This window comes from Cavia porcellus, unplaced genomic scaffold (assembly GCF_034190915.1).
Source record: "Cavia porcellus strain 051 isolate PalLab524CR breed Dunkin Hartley unplaced genomic scaffold, mCavPor4.1 scaffold_4, whole genome shotgun sequence".
In the NCBI taxonomy this organism is placed as follows: Eukaryota; Metazoa; Chordata; class Mammalia; order Rodentia; family Caviidae; genus Cavia; species Cavia porcellus.
The window spans coordinates 119,030,701-119,036,192 of record NW_026947487.1 but is presented as its reverse complement, the minus strand read 5'-3'; the positions used below and the strand labels follow the sequence as shown (position 1 = coordinate 119,036,192).

Sequence of the window (5,492 nt, the reverse complement as noted above, 5' to 3'; positions counted from 1 at the left end):
TACTGTCTCTGCACCAAGTTTCGGCAGTGGACTTCAGGGACTGTACCCCCACAGCCAGTCTGTCAGGGGCTACCTAAAAATGAGACTTTTTTTGGATTGAACTTTAGGGGCACTCACCACCAGCTTTCTCCCAACCCTTTCAATGATTTATTTTATTTGGAGATAGGGTCTTGTTAAGTCGCCCACACTGACCTCAGACTTGTGATCCTCCTGCCTCAGCCTGCCGAGTAGCCGCGGTTACAGCTGGCCACCCTCGGCTTTCCCAGGTCATGCTTTTGGTACTGGGGGTCAAGCTCACCACCTCACACTTACCAGGCAGGTGGCTGAGCCGCTGAGCCGAATCCCTGGCCCAGCCCTGTCCCTCCAAAGGCTAACTTCACGCAGGGCCAGTCTCAGTCCTTTTTCTCACCACAGGTTTTTGATTTTAGTTTAATTCCTGGGTTGATGCTTGCAAATGATCTATGCTGAGTAGCTTCACTGCTGTTACCTAGAACCCTCAGGGAGTGACCACTTCTGCGCGGTGTCTTCCGGGTGCAGCTGGCTTGGGGTTTGGGCCTGTTGCAGGATCCCACCTCTTCACTTTACTGGGGATGAGGAGTTGCTGCCTGCGTGGCCCAGACCCTGGTCCTTCTGCCCTGCCCACAGTATTTATATGACCCTCACGCATTCTCAGTCTTGGGGTATCAGGAAGAGCGACCAGCAGAACAGTTACGTCACTTTAGCTAAAGTGGTGCAGTCAGCAGTAACAGCAGCATCAGACACAGCACAGAAAACCACAAACCGAGTATCCACGAATTTGCCACCTTTGGTCAAATCAACTAGATTTGTGGTTATATAACAAAACCTAAAACAAACCAGAAAATCGTATGCAGTAAATAAGCCCTCGGTATGGCAATTTTACCCTCAGGGTAGGAAATTTAAAAGAAGTTAGTGGGTTGGGGCTGGGGATTTAGCTCAGTGGCATAAGCGCCTGCCTCGCAAGTGTGCCGTCGTGAGTTCGATCCCCGGTACCGATAAAAAAAGAAAAAGACAAAAAAACAAAAAAAAGAAGTTAGTGGGAAAAAATAGAGAAATAGAGGGAAAGGAAGCGATCAGAAGCGAGGCTGGAGGACAGAGCAGGGCCGTGCCAACTGCGAGGAGCTGGGACAGAGGACCGGAGGCAGGGAGAGAAGGAGCAATCAGAACAGCAGAACCGAGCGACAGCAAACTAGACACCACGCTCACATCGTATGAACACAGGAAAGACAGAAACTAAAGAGAAAGGAATGAAAAGGGACAGTGGCCCCTTGAAGGTGAGCGCCTGCTGCCTGCCGTGGTAGGCGCTGTGGGCAGACAGAGCCAGGTCCACGGCGGTCAGTCCCAGCGAGCCAGGAGCACCGGGTGGCGGGGTGCGCCTCTCTCTCCGCTGAAGTCCAGGGTGCCAGGCTGGAGCAGACAGGCCCAGCCCACCGCCGGCCGCCCTGTGCGGGCTTGAAGGCGGCCGGAGCCAGTAGGTGGCGCCAGCAGCTTCTCTGCTCAGTTGGCCTCGCCAAGATGCCCTGCAGTTGCACTGTCCTGCGGGAGGCCCAAGCGGGACAGCTCACCAGCCCTGCAGTCCACTGCAGCCCGCTGTGTCCACTGCCCTGTGCCACTCATGCCTGCTCCACAGAGGTTTCGGTGACCAGCAGTCACCGCGCCCTGCAGGTTCAAGCCGCCCCCCACGGAGTGAGGCAAAGCACCCGAATTCTGGCTCCTGCCCGTGTCTGTCTGTCTGTCTGTCTGTCGGTCTGTCTCTCTCTGTGTTGCAGTACTCGTGCGGCTACCGTGCCCTCTGCTTTCCCCAGACTGTGTCCCTGTCGCCTCTTGAACCGTGTTTGGCCCGTTACCTTTTCTAAAGCTCTTGAGTTTATGGGGCTCGCTGGAGGCCTCTGTGGAGGTGGCCGGTGTCCACTTGCGCTCGGGAGTCATGCTGCCTTCGCGGGGGTGCTGTCCCCGAGCGCCCCGTGTCTCCCGGGCGCCCTCCTGGGCTGCCCTCTCCCTGAGCTGGCACCTGCCTGCCTGGGTGCAGTGTTTGGACGGTGTGGCCTCTGTCCTGTGGCGTCAGAGCCCTGGGGCCTCAGCGGTCACAGGCAGTGTGTGCAGGGGCCAGGGTGGCGGCTGGAAGGTTTACCTGCTTCTATGTACGAGACAAATTTTTGTCTGTTTACTAGGGTTAAAAAAAATTTTTTTTTGCTTTCTATATTTGAGGCTATTATGAGTTCATAAGTTAAAAGTTTGTTATAATTCCTTGAAAATTGAAATATTTATACTGAGGATTTCTCTTTCTTTCTTTGAGATAGGATTTCACCATGTAGCTCAGGGTGGCCTTGAGCTGAATATGTAACCCGGAATGACCTCCTGCCTCAGCCTCCCGAGGCGGGGATTATAAACCTGGTCTGAGGATCTGTCCTAAATCACTTTCTCATGAACACCCACAGCTTAGAGGAGGGTTGATCTTGGCTCATTTCGGCCCTTGGTCTGCTGGGTCCAGGGAGAACCAGGAGGCAGAGGGAAGGGAGAGCCGGGGCTGGGAATGCAGCTCCCAGGTCCCTCCCCGTGCCCACCTCGGCCAGCACCGTTAGCTCAGCCCACCAGGACGAAGCCACTGATGAGAATCGTTCCCAGGCACCCACCACCTTCCACACCCAGGCAGTCTGGGGGAATCTGAGTCTGACACACAGCAGCGCACACAGATCCACGACAGGACCCACCTGGGGACGGAGCTCTGCGGCCGAGCTCCACCGCCAGACCCTTTTCTGCCCGTGTTTATTTTGAGACAGGCGCTTACTAAGTTGCCAGCCTGGCCTCCAACCTGCCATCCTCCTGCCTCAGCCTCCTGAGTATCTGGGATTACAGGCATGCATACTGATCCAGGATTGAATTTTTATCACTGTGAGGTGATTCTCTTTATTTCTAAAAATGCTTTTTGCCTTAGAATATTAAAAATGTGTTTTCCACTTGAGTGAAGGCTGCATTCTCGGGTCCGGACAGCAGGGGGCGCGCAGAGACCTGCGCCATTCAGCACTAAGCTGCAGAAAGCTGGAGCTGAATCGGGCACTTTCTCCAACGCACAGGACCGGGCGGGACACACTCTTCCCCTCCTGCGTCTCTTCTGGAGGCGGCACGTCAGCCCTGGGGGGACGCGCTGTGCCGTGCTGGCCAGGCCCACCACTCACCAGGCAGCTCTGTCCTCCTGCAGGACACAAGTCCTTGGGGCGCCTAGCTGCAGGGGCCGCTCTGCATGTGGGGACTTCATTTCACCGCTAACGGGTCTCTCTAGACTTTGATGTGGCACAGACCCAAGTGCAGAAGGTGTTATGACAGGGTGGGAGGCAGGCTTGAAGCACTAGGAAGATGTGTGCCTGTCCCTTCCTGTGACCGAAGAAAACGGGGCTTTCTTTGAACTGGGGGTTACAGTGCTGTCCTGCCTCCGCCCTGGGCGGGCCCTGGCTCAATGTGCTGCATACATGATTCCCTCATCCCCCAAGGGCCTCAGCCCCATCTCAAAGACCAAGGGAGGCACAGAGAGGCCAGGTGGCTTAGTCAGGAGCAAATGGCCAGCCAGGGAGAGTGGGGGTTCGAATTCGGGTCCACTCCTGTGCTCTGCTGCCTGGCACACGGCGGAGCTTGGTAAGTGCCCTCCGACAGGTGGACACGTCCCATCCCAGGACGTCCCCTCAGAGCCCACCATCACCAGGGGTCTGGTCACAGGCAAGAAGTTCCCGTCCCTGGGGCTGCAGACCCTGCAGAATCTAGGGGCCCTGTGGCCGCTGCTCTGAGGAACAGGCACTCTGCACCCCAAATTTTGCAAGACTGAGGCAAGTCTGCGAGTGGCCAGCTCGCCTGGTCCCCCCCGCTCCTAGTGTCACTTTACTGCTGGCCCCCATCAGCGGTGGCAGGACAGCGTCAAGGCCACTCTGTGTGTGGCGTTGCCGTGCAGACCATCCCGAGCGTGGCACCCCAGGCTCAGGACCGACTCAGCACCCGAGGGCCGCCTGGGAGCCGAGTATTGGGCCAGCCACTCACGACTGAGAAGCCTTGTGGAGGACCGGACGTCCCTCCTGGAAACACCGAGATTGTATCCAGGGCTGTGATGACCCAGCGTAGGCTGCCATCAGGCCACTGGGTACCTGTCCCCCAGTGCTGGGGCAGGTACCCCCGGGAAGGTGCGGACCCCTGTGCTCTGGGCACCCCTTCTCCCGGGCTGTGTTCAATCCCCAGCGCCACCAGGGAAACTCAACACAACACCCAGAGCGCTGCACAGACTCGAGGGAGAGGAACCAAGGCCAACAAGCCCGGGGCTCCCGGCAGCCAGGCGGTGGGGACCGGGCTCTGACGCAGGCCACAGGTCGGTGTCGGGGTGGGGAGGCCCTAACTGCGGGGTGCTGGAGCGAACCCCACCCCAGGACGTCGTCTGCCGGCCTTTGCACCGGCCTCGCTTCGCGGCCGTCATATCCCTCGTGAACACCAGGTGGCGCCAGGGCTCCGTGCCCGACCCGGTGAACCGCGCCTGCCGGCCGCTGGGGGGCGCGCATGTGCCTCCAGGTCTGGGCCCAGGCCTGAGCTGTGTCGTGAGCACCGTGAGCGCCGAGCGCCTGGGATCTTGTGGGTGATCGTGACCACCCACGGGAACTTCCTTTTCTCCGACTCTGCTGCATCTGCACTGCTGGGGAGAGGGGACTGTCACCAGCCATGCAGACCCTGGCCTCAAGCGTGTGCGGTCGGAGCGGGCACTGCCCGTCCTGCCCTGAGGCCCTCGGAGCCCCACGCCGCGCCGCGCGTACCTCCTCCCGGCTGGAGCTTGTGTCCTGCACACACGAACTGGACCAGAGCTGCGGTTCTGCACCATCCAAGAGGAGCCACCTGTCCCTCTGTCACCGCGGAGCCTGACCCTCCACGCGGCAGTACTGGCCCAGTGGCCTGAGGCCTGGGGGCTGCCCCGAGGCAGGGGAAATGCAGCCCAAGCGCATTCCCAGGTTGGGGACCTCAAGTTCCAAAGGGGAAGCAGTTCCAGGGATCTCTTCGTAATTCTTTTGTTTTCTGAGACAGGGTCTCACTGTGCAGCCCAGGCTGGCCCTGAACTGGGGACAATCCTGCCGCCTCCGCCTCCCGAGTGCCCACACTGCAGGTATGAGCTACTATGCCTGGCGGGCCTCTTTTCACAACAACCCTTTGAGTCTGGGTGTGAAGTCACCAGCATGGGGATGCAGTGAGGATTGGGGGGCCAGGAAGACCCCCACCCCAAGGGGTCCCTTTGCTCCCCTGCCCAGTGCCTCCAAGAGGGAAGTGCTTTCTCTGCAGCGCTTTCATGGTCTGGGCTGTGCTGTTATTCTGCCTTCTGGGGACTTCGGATGCATGTGGCAGTGTCCTGGGGGCTCGGAGTGGGTGTCGGGGTTCACGCATGGGTGGTTTGTGTCTCAGAAGCCACAGATGTAAACAGGCCATGTTTTCTTGGGGAAACTGTTTTCACTCAC

At 58.6% G+C, this 5,492-nt stretch overlaps 1 pseudogene; it reads left to right on the top strand.

The window, feature by feature from the left end:
• The first annotated feature begins 4,710 nt into the window (after positions 1 to 4,710).
• LOC134475557 (uncharacterized) overlaps positions 4,711 to 5,492 on the top strand; it is a 2,262-nt pseudogene continuing 1,480 nt past the window's right edge.